The sequence below is a fragment of the Lampris incognitus genome, chromosome 12, assembly GCF_029633865.1.
Source record: "Lampris incognitus isolate fLamInc1 chromosome 12, fLamInc1.hap2, whole genome shotgun sequence".
NCBI classification, from domain to species: Eukaryota; Metazoa; Chordata; class Actinopteri; order Lampriformes; family Lampridae; genus Lampris; species Lampris incognitus.
This window is the reverse complement of record NC_079222.1, coordinates 32,808,927-32,821,066: the sequence shown is the minus strand read 5'-3', so window position 1 is coordinate 32,821,066 and position 12,140 is coordinate 32,808,927.

Here is a 12,140-nt window from a genome sequence, read left to right as displayed (position 1 = left end):
AGATCTTCTCTTCTCACAGATGGTTATAAATTTGGAAACAGAATTTAGTCCGTGAGTCATCACAAGATTGAAAACATCCAAAGAAGGATTACAATTGTTGACTAACTGACCTTCCTTTGAACAGTCCTGCCTTGATGAAGGTGATTACCCAAGAAATGGCCGACCATCAGGTTAAAAATCTAGAACAATTGACAATTCATCATCCAAACGTTCGAACTTGAGATGTAAATGAGACTGACACGGTTGTTTGAATGCTCCGAGTATATAACATGGTCAACTCACTGAAGCAAAGAAACTCAGGGGAAGACTTGATGCTGAACGACCACAGCCTTGGGCTTGAGTAAGTAGAAACACAATTATTAAGACAAATGTCAAGATGACTGCCCTAACTTCAGCATTGACTTGAACTTAACGGACAGTAAGTGCGATACGTTGGGGTAGTTGTACTTGACCGGCGCGACATGCGAGAATACTATGCCGATTTAAGTTTGTCAAACTCTCAGATCACTTCAAATTGAGGCATTGCTGAGTATTGATTTCACAAGTGCTTCTCTTTGGGGTTGTCTTAGATGTGCTCAGCGGCAATAATCATACTTTTGAAAACATATGAAAAACGATAAGAGTGATACCAACGGTTCAATATAAATATACCCAAGACGCATTGAAAATGTGTCCTTGATATTGCTCTAACTGATGCTCTGACAATGCTTGTTCACACAGTAAGTGCTTCATGTTGGGGTAGTCGCAAAGACACATAGCTTCAGTCGCAAAAGGACAAATTCCCATGTTTCTCTGTTGGGGTTGTTTTGCTTGACCAGGGCGACATGACAGAAGACTATGCTGATTATAAGTTTGTCGAACACTCGGGCTACAAGGCTACAATCTTGGGGTGGAAGTGATGATAAACCGCTTAAATATGTTCTACCCTTACACAGGATTGGTCGCTGATATTACCCTAATATAAGCACTAACAATACGGTTTACTTCTGTAAGTGCTTCATGTTGGGGTAGTATCTCTTGGCCTCTACAACTTGGTGGGAGACTATGATGATTACAGTTTTGTGAAAAACACACTCAGATCACTTCAAATTGAGGCATTGGTGAGTCTTGAATACATAAGTGCTTCTCTTTGGGGTTCTCTCAGTTGTACTCAACATATCGATAATCGTACATCTAAAGCACAAAGTAGAAAGTGCTATCAAGTTAGAGTTTGGTTCTGTGCTGGAAGAACTGACATTTTCCGCAAACGTTATGGCAATCTTTACAAAGGCTCTCACAGTTTGTAATGTATAGTGCTTTTTATGGTCAAATTTAGCAGATCTTCTCTTCTCACAGATGGTTATAAATTTGGAAACAGAATTTAGTCCGTGAGTCATCACAAGATTGAAAACATCCAAAGAAGGATTACAATTGTTGACTAACTGACCTTCCTTTGAACAGTCCTGCCTTGATGAAGGTGATTACCCAAGAAATGGCTGACCATCAGGTTAAAAATCTAGAACAATTGACAATTCATCATCCAAACGTTGGAACTTGAGATGTAAATGAGACTGACACGGTTGTTTGAATGCTCCGAGTATATAACATGGTCAACTCACTGAAGCAAAGAAACTCAGGGGAAGACTTGATGGTGAACGACCACAGCCTTGGGCTTGAGTAAGTAGAAACACAATTATTAAGACAAATGTCAAGATGACTGCCCTAACTTCAGCATTGACTTGAACTTAACGGACAGTAAGTGCTATATGTTGGGGTAGTTGTACTTGACCGGCGCGACATGCGAGGATACTATGCCGATTTAAGATTGTCAAACTCTCAGATCACTTCAAATTGAGGCATTGCTGAGTATTGATTTCACAAGTGCTTCTCTTTGGGGTTGTCTTAGATGTGCTCAGCGGCAATAATCATACTTTTGAAAACATATGAAAAACGATAAGAGTGATACCAACGGTTCAATATAAATATACCCAAGACGCATTGAAAATGTGTCCTTGATATTGCTCTAACTGATGCTCTGACAATGCTTGTTCACACAGTAAGTGCTTCATGTTGGGGTAGTCGCAAAGACACATAGCTTCAATCGCAAAAGGACAAATTCCCATGTTTCTCTGTTGGGGTTGTTTTGCTTGACCAGGGCGACATGACAGAAGACTATGCTGATTATAAGTTTGTCGAACACTCGGGCTACAAGGCTACAATCTTGGGGTGGAAGTGATGATAAACCGCTTAAATATGTTCTACCCTTACACAGGATTGGTCGCTGATATTACCCTAATATAAGCACTAACAATACGGTTTACTTCTGTAAGTGCTTCATGTTGGGGTAGTATCTCTTGGCCTCTACAACTTGGTGGGAGACTATGATGATTACAGTTTTGTGAAAAACACACTCAGATCACTTCAAATTGAGGCATTGGTGAGTCTTGAATACATAAGTGCTTCTCTTTGGGGTTCTCTCAGTTGTACTCAACATATCGATAATTGTACATCTAAAGCACAAAGTAGAAAGTGCTATCAAGTTAGAGTTTGGTTCTGTGCTGGAAGAACTGACATTTTCCGCAAACTTTATGGCAATCTTTACAAAGGCTCTCACAGTTTGTAATGTATAGTGCTTTTTATGGTCAAATTTAGCAGATCTTCTCTTCTCACAGATGGTTATAAATTTGGAAACAGAATTTAGTCCGTGAGTCATCACAAGATTGAAAACATCCAAAGAAGGATTACAATTGTTGACTAACTGACCTTCCTTTGAACAGTCCTGCCTTGATGAAGGTGATTACCCAAGAAATGGCCGACCATCAGGTTAAAAATCTAGAACAATTGACAATTCATCATCCAAACGTTGGAACTTGAGATGTAAATGAGACTGACACGGTTGTTTGAATGCTCCGAGTATATAACATGGTCAACTCACTGAAGCAAAGAAACTCAGGGGAAGACTTGATGCTGAACGACCACAGCCTTGGGCTTGAGTAAGTAGAAACACAATTATTAAGACAAATGTCAAGATGACTGCCCTAACTTCAGCATTGACTTGAACTTAACGGACAGTAAGTGCGATACGTTGGGGTAGTTGTACTTGACCGGCGCGACATGCGAGAATACTATGCCGATTTAAGTTTGTCAAACTCTCAGATCACTTCAAATTGAGGCATTGCTGAGTATTGATTTCACAAGTGCTTCTCTTTGGGGTTGTCTTAGATGTGCTCAGCGGCAATAATCATACTTTTGAAAACATATGAAAAACGATAAGAGTGATACCAACGGTTCAATATAAATATACCCAAGACGCATTGAAAATGTGTCCTTGATATTGCTCTAACTGATGCTCTGACAATGCTTGTTCACACAGTAAGTGCTTCATGTTGGGGTAGTCGCAAAGACACATAGCTTCAGTCGCAAAAGGACAAATTCCCATGTTTCTCTGTTGGGGTTGTTTTGCTTGACCAGGGCGACATGACAGAAGACTATGCTGATTATAAGTTTGTCGAACACTCGGGCTACAAGGCTACAATCTTGGGGTGGAAGTGATGATAAACCGCTTAAATATGTTCTACCCTTACACAGGATTGGTCGCTGATATTACCCTAATATAAGCACTAACAATACGGTTTACTTCTGTAAGTGCTTCATGTTGGGGTAGTATCTCTTGGCCTCTACAACTTGGTGGGAGACTATGATGATTACAGTTTTGTGAAAAACACACTCAGATCACTTCAAATTGAGGCATTGGTGAGTCTTGAATACATAAGTGCTTCTCTTTGGGGTTCTCTCAGTTGTACTCAACATATCGATAATTGTACATCTAAAGCACAAAGTAGAAAGTGCTATCAAGTTAGAGTTTGGTTCTGTGCTGGAAGAACTGACATTTTCCGCAAACTTTATGGCAATCTTTACAAAGGCTCTCACAGTTTGTAATGTATAGTGCTTTTTATGGTCAAATTTAGCAGATCTTCTCTTCTCACAGATGGTTATAAATTTGGAAACAGAATTTAGTCCGTGAGTCATCACAAGATTGAAAACATCCAAAGAAGGATTACAATTGTTGACTAACTGACCTTCCTTTGAACAGTCCTGCCTTGATGAAGGTGATTACCCAAGAAATGGCCGACCATCAGGTTAAAAATCTAGAACAATTGACAATTCATCATCCAAACGTTGGAACTTGAGATGTAAATGAGACTGACACGGTTGTTTGAATGCTCCGAGTATATAACATGGTCAACTCACTGAAGCAAAGAAACTCAGGGGAAGACTTGATGGTGAACGACCACAGCCTTGGGCTTGAGTAAGTAGAAACACAATTATTAAGACAAATGTCAAGATGACTGCCCTAACTTCAGCATTGACTTGAACTTAACGGACAGTAAGTGCGATACGTTGGGGTAGTTGTACTTGACCGGCGCGACATGCGAGAATACTATGCCGATTTAAGTTTGTCAAACTCTCAGATCACTTCAAATTGAGGCATTGCTGAGTATTGATTTCACAAGTGCTTCTCTTTGGGGTTGTCTTAGATGTGCTCAGCGGCAATAATCATACTTTTGAAAACATATGAAAAACGATAAGAGTGATACCAACGGTTCAATATAAATATACCCAAGACGCATTGAAAATGTGTCCTTGATATTGCTCTAACTGATGCTATGACAATGCTTGTTCACACAGTAAGTGCTTCATGTTGGGGTAGTCGCAAAGACACATAGCTTCAGTCGCAAAAGGACAAATTCCCATGTTTCTCTGTTGGGGTTGTTTTGCTTGACCAGGGCGACATGACAGAAGACTATGCTGATTATAAGTTTGTCGAACACTCGGGCTACAAGGCTACAATCTTGGGGTGGAAGTGATGATAAACCGCTTAAATATGTTCTACCCTTACACAGGATTGGTCGCTGATATTACCCTAATATAAGCACTAACAATACGGTTTACTTCTGTAAGTGCTTCATGTTGGGGTAGTATCTCTTGGCCTCTACAACTTGGTGGGAGACTATGATGATTACAGTTTTGTGAAAAACACACTCAGATCACTTCAAATTGAGGCATTGGTGAGTCTTGAATACATAAGTGCTTCTCTTTGGGGTTCTCTCAGTTGTACTCAACATATCGATAATCGTACATCTAAAGCACAAAGTAGAAAGTGCTATCAAGTTAGAGTTTGGTTCTGTGCTGGAAGAACTGACATTTTCCGCAAACGTTATGGCAATCTTTACAAAGGCTCTCACAGTTTGTAATGTATAGTGCTTTTTATGGTCAAATTTAGCAGATCTTCTCTTCTCACAGATGGTTATAAATTTGGAAACAGAATTTAGTCCGTGAGTCATCACAAGATTGAAAACATCCAAAGAAGGATTACAATTGTTGACTAACTGACCTTCCTTTGAACAGTCCTGCCTTGATGAAGGTGATTACCCAAGAAATGGCTGACCATCAGGTTAAAAATCTAGAACAATTGACAATTCATCATCCAAACGTTGGAACTTGAGATGTAAATGAGACTGACACGGTTGTTTGAATGCTCCGAGTATATAACATGGTCAACTCACTGAAGCAAAGAAACTCAGGGGAAGACTTGATGGTGAACGACCACAGCCTTGGGCTTGAGTAAGTAGAAACACAATTATTAAGACAAATGTCAAGATGACTGCCCTAACTTCAGCATTGACTTGAACTTAACGGACAGTAAGTGCTATATGTTGGGGTAGTTGTACTTGACCGGCGCGACATGCGAGGATACTATGCCGATTTAAGATTGTCAAACTCTCAGATCACTTCAAATTGAGGCATTGCTGAGTATTGATTTCACAAGTGCTTCTCTTTGGGGTTGTCTTAGATGTGCTCAGCGGCAATAATCATACTTTTGAAAACATATGAAAAACGATAAGAGTGATACCAACGGTTCAATATAAATATACCCAAGACGCATTGAAAATGTGTCCTTGATATTGCTCTAACTGATGCTCTGACAATGCTTGTTCACACAGTAAGTGCTTCATGTTGGGGTAGTCGCAAAGACACATAGCTTCAATCGCAAAAGGACAAATTCCCATGTTTCTCTGTTGGGGTTGTTTTGCTTGACCAGGGCGACATGACAGAAGACTATGCTGATTATAAGTTTGTCGAACACTCGGGCTACAAGGCTACAATCTTGGGGTGGAAGTGATGATAAACCGCTTAAATGTGTTCTACCCTTACACAGGATTGGTCGCTGATATTACCCTAATATAAGCACTAACAATACGGTTTACTTCTGTAAGTGCTTCATGTTGGGGTAGTATCTCTTGGCCTCTACAACTTGGTGGGAGACTATGATGATTACAGTTTTGTGAAAAACACACTCAGATCACTTCAAATTGAGGCATTGGTGAGTCTTGAATACATAAGTGCTTCTCTTTGGGGTTCTCTCAGTTGTACTCAACATATCGATAATTGTACATCTAAAGCACAAAGTAGAAAGTGCTATCAAGTTAGAGTTTGGTTCTGTGCTGGAAGAACTGACATTTTCCGCAAACTTTATGGCAATCTTTACAAAGGCTCTCACAGTTTGTAATGTATAGTGCTCTTTATGGTCAAATTTAGCAGATCTTCTCTTCTCACAGATGGTTATAAATTTGGAAACAGAATTTAGTCCGTGAGTCATCACAAGATTGAAAACATCCAAAGAAGGATTACAATTGTTGACTAACTGACCTTCCTTTGAACAGTCCTGCCTTGATGAAGGTGATTACCCAAGAAATGGCCGACCATCAGGTTAAAAATCTAGAACAATTGACAATTCATCATCCAAACGTTGGAACTTGAGATGTAAATGAGACTGACACGGTTGTTTGAATGCTCCGAGTATATAACATGGTCAACTCACTGAAGCAAAGAAACTCAGGGGAAGACTTGATGGTGAACGACCACAGCCTTGGGCTTGAGTAAGTAGAAACACAATTATTAAGACAAATGTCAAGATGACTGCCCTAACTTCAGCATTGACTTGAACTTAACGGACAGTAAGTGCGATACGTTGGGGTAGTTGTACTTGACCGGCGCGACATGCGAGGATACTATGCCGATTTAAGATTGTCAAACTCTCAGATCACTTCAAATTGAGGCATTGCTGAGTATTGATTTCACAAGTGCTTCTCTTTGGGGTTGTCTTAGATGTGCTCAGCGGCAATAATCATACTTTTGAAAACATATGAAAAACGATAAGAGTGATACCAACGGTTCAATATAAATATACCCAAGACGCATTGAAAATGTGTCCTTGATATTGCTCTAACTGATGCTCTGACAATGCTTGTTCACACAGTAAGTGCTTCATGTTGGGGTAGTCGCAAAGACACATAGCTTCAGTCGCAAAAGGACAAATTCCCATGTTTCTCTGTTGGGGTTGTTTTGCTTGACCAGGGCGACATGACAGAAGACTATGCTGATTATAAGTTTGTCGAACACTCGGGCTACAAGGCTACAATCTTGGGGTGGAAGTGATGATAAACCGCTTAAATATGTTCTACCCTTACACAGGATTGGTCGCTGATATTACCCTAATATAAGCACTAACAATACGGTTTACTTCTGTAAGTGCTTCATGTTGGGGTAGTATCTCTTGGCCTCTACAACTTGGTGGGAGACTATGATGATTACAGTTTTGTGAAAAACACACTCAGATCACTTCAAATTGAGGCATTGGTGAGTCTTGAATACATAAGTGCTTCTCTTTGGGGTTCTCTCAGTTGTACTCAACATATCGATAATTGTACATCTAAAGCACAAAGTAGAAAGTGCTATCAAGTTAGAGTTTGGTTCTGTGCTGGAAGAACTGACATTTTCCGCAAACTTTATGGCAATCTTTACAAAGGCTCTCACAATTTGTAATGTATAGTGCTCTTTATGGTCAAATTTAGCAGATCTTCTCTTCTCACAGATGGTTATAAATTTGGAAACAGAATTTAGTCCGTGAGTCATCACAAGATTGAAAACATCCAAAGAAGGATTACAATTGTTGACTAACTGACCTTCCTTTGAACAGTCCTGCCTTGATGAAGGTGATTACCCAAGAAATGGCCGACCATCAGGTTAAAAATCTAGAACAATTGACAATTCATCATCCAAACGTTGGAACTTGAGATGTAAATGAGACTGACACGGTTGTTTGAATGCTCCGAGTATATAACATGGTCAACTCACTGAAGCAAAGAAACTCAGGGGAAGACTTGATGGTGAACGACCACAGCCTTGGGCTTGAGTAAGTAGAAACACAATTATTAAGACAAATGTCAAGATGACTGCCCTAACTTCAGCATTGACTTGAACTTAACGGACAGTAAGTGCGATACGTTGGGGTAGTTGTACTTGACCGGCGCGACATGCGAGAATACTATGCCGATTTAAGTTTGTCAAACTCTCAGATCACTTCAAATTGAGGCATTGCTGAGTATTGATTTCACAAGTGCTTCTCTTTGGGGTTGTCTTAGATGTGCTCAGCGGCAATAATCATACTTTTGAAAACATATGAAAAACGATAAGAGTGATACCAACGGTTCAATATAAATATACCCAAGACGCATTGAAAATGTGTCCTTGATATTGCTCTAACTGATGCTCTGACAATGCTTGTTCACACAGTAAGTGCTTCATGTTGGGGTAGTCGCAAAGACACATAGCTTCAGTCGCAAAAGGACAAATTCCCATGTTTCTCTGCCAAAAACCACAGTTCATCCGAGGATCGTTTACACAAGACCGCAAAACCGTCAGAATTCAACTCTAACTTAAGCCACTCTCTTATACAATATATGGTAGAAAGTGCTATCAAGTTGGGGTTTGATTCTGTGCTGGAAGAACTGACATTTTCAGCAAACTTTAAGGCAATCTTTACATTGGCATTGACAGTTTGTAACATATAGTGCCTTTTATAGTTGTTAAACTATAGCACATCTTCTCTTTTCTCAGATGATATAAGACCGACATGGGCTTTTATTTAATTCTTCGGGCATATAAAATGGTCAATTCCCCGAGGGTCACAAATTCGTGGGAGTACTCGATGCTAACAGAAAACACCTTTGAGCCCGGGTAAGCAGAAAACAACGACGACAAATATCAATACGACTCCTCTAGCATTAGCATTGACTTGAACTTAACACGCAGTAAGTGCTATATGTTGGGGTTGTTTTGCTTGACCAGGGCGACATGACAGAAGACTATTCTGATTATAAGTTTGTCGAACACTCGGGCTACAAGGCTACAATCTTGGGGTGGAACTGATGATAAACCGCTTAAATATGTTCTACCCTTACACAGGATTGGTCGCTGATATTACCCTAATATAAGCACTAACAATACGGTTTACTTCTGTAAGTGCTTCATGTTGGGGTAGTATCTCTTGGCCACTACAACTTGGTGGGAGACTATGATGATTACAGTTTTGTGAAAAACACACTCAGATCACTTCAAATTGAGGCATTGGTGAGTCTTGAATACATAAGTGCTTCTCTTTGGGGTTCTCTCAGTTGTACTCAACATATCGATAATTGTACATCTAAAGCACAAAGTAGAAAGTGCTATCAAGTTAGAGTTTGGTTCTGTGCTGGAAGAACTGACATTTTCCGCAAACTTTATGGCAATCTTTACAAAGGCTCTCACAGTTTGTAATGTATAGTGCTTTTTATGGTCAAATTTAGCAGATCTTCTCTTCTCACAGATGGTTATAAATTTGGAAACAGAATTTAGTCCGTGAGTCATCACAAGATTGAAAACATCCAAAGAAGGATTACAATTGTTGACTAACTGACCTTCCTTTGAACAGTCCTGCCTTGATGAAGGTGATTACCCAAGAAATGGCCGACCATCAGGTTAAAATTCTAGAACAATTGACAATTCATGATCCAAACGTTGGAACTTGAGATGTAAATGAGACTGACACGGTTGTTAGAATGCTTCGAGTATATAACATGGTCAACTCACTGAAGCAAAGAAACTCAGGGGAAGACTTGATGCTGAACGAACACAGCCTTGGGCTTGAGTAAGTAGAAAAACAATTATTAAGACAAATGTCAAGATGACTGCCCTAACTTCAGCATTGACTTGAACTTAACGAACAGTAAGTGCGATACGTTGGGGTAGTTGTACTTGACCGGCGCGACATGCGACAATACGATGCCGATTTAAGTTTGTCAAACTCTCAGATCACTTCAAATTGAGGCATTGCTGAGTATTGATTTCACAAGTGCTTCTCTTTGGGGTTGTCTTAGATGTGCTCAGCGGCAATAATCATACTTTTGAAAACATATGAAAAACGATAAGAGTGATACCAACGGTTCAATATAAATATACCCAAGACGCATTGAAAATGTGTCCTTGATATTGCTCTAACTGATGCTCTGACAATGCTTGTTCACACAGTAAGTGCTTCATGTTGGGGTAGTCGCAAAGACACATAGCTTCAGTCGCAAAAGGACAAATTCCCATGTTTCTCTGTTGGGGTTGTTTTGCTTGACCAGGGCGACATGACAGAAGACTATGCTGATTATAAGTTTGTCGAACACTCGGGCTACAAGGCTACAATCTTGGGGTGGAAGTGATGATAAACCGCTTAAATATGTTCTACCCTTACACAGGATTGGTCGCTGATATTACCCTAATATAAGCACTAACAATACGGTTTACTTCTGTAAGTGCTTCATGTTGGGGTAGTATCTCTTGGCCACTACAACTTGGTGGGAGACTATGATGATTACAGTTTTGTGAAAAACACACTCAGATCACTTCAAATTGAGGCATTGGTGAGTCTTGAATACATAAGTGCTTCTCTTTGGGGTTCTCTCAGTTGTACTCAACATATCGATGATTGTACATCTAAAGCACAAAGTAGAAAGTGCTATCAAGTTAGCGTTTGGTTCTGTGCTGGAAGAACTGACATTTTCAGCAAACTTTATGGCAATCTTTACAAAGGCATTCACAGTTTGTAATGTATAGTGCTTTTTATGGTCACATTTAGCAGATCTTCTCTTCTCACAGATGGTTATAAATTTGGAAACAGAATTTAGTCCGTGAGTCATCACAAGATTGAAAACATCCAAAGAAGGATTACAATTGTTGACTAACTGACCTTCCTTTGAACAGTCCTGCCTTGATGAAGGTGATTACCGAAGAAATTGCCGACCATCAGGTTAAAAATCTAGAACAATTGACAATTTATCATCCAAACGTTGGAACTTGAGATGTAAATGAGACTGACTGGGTTGTTTGAATGCTTCAAGTATATAACATGGTCAACTCACTGAAGCAAAGAAACTCAGGGGAAGACTTTGGGGTAGTTGTACTTGACCGGCGCGACATGCGAGAATACTATGCCGATTTAAGTTTGTCAAACTCTCAGATCACTTCAAATTGAGGCATTGCTGAGTATTGATTTCACAAGTGCTTCTCTTTGGGGTTGTCTTAGATGTGCTCAGCGGCAATAATCATACTTTTGAAAACATATGAAAAACGATAAGAGTGATACCAACGGTTCAATATAAATATACCCAAGACGCATTGAAAATGTGTCCTTGATATTGCTCTAACTGATGCTCTGACAATGCTTGTTCACACAGTAAGTGCTTCATGTGCGGGTAGTCGCAAAGACACATAGCTTCAGTCGCAAAAGGACAAATTCCCATGTTTCTCTGCCAAAAACCACAGTTCATCCGAGGATCGTTTACACAAGACCGCAAAACCGTCAGAATTCAACTCTAACTTAAGCCACTCTCTTATACAATATATGGTAGAAAGTGCTATCAAGTTGGGGTTTGATTCTGTGCTGGAAGAACTGACATTTTCAGCAAACTTTAAGGCAATCTTTACATTGGCATTGACAGTTTGTAACATATAGTGCCTTTTATAGTTGTTAAACTATAGCACATCTTCTCTTTTCTCAGATGATATAAGACCGACATGGGCTTTTATTTAATTCTTCGAGCATATAAAATGGTCAATTCCCCGACGGTCACAAATTCGTGGGAGTACTCGATGCTAACAGAAAACACCTTTGAGCCCGGGTAAGCAGAAAACAACGACGACAAATGTCAATACGACTCCTCTAGCATTAGCATTGACTTGAACTTAACACGCAGTAAGTGCTATATGTTGGGGTTGTTTTGCTTGACCAGGGC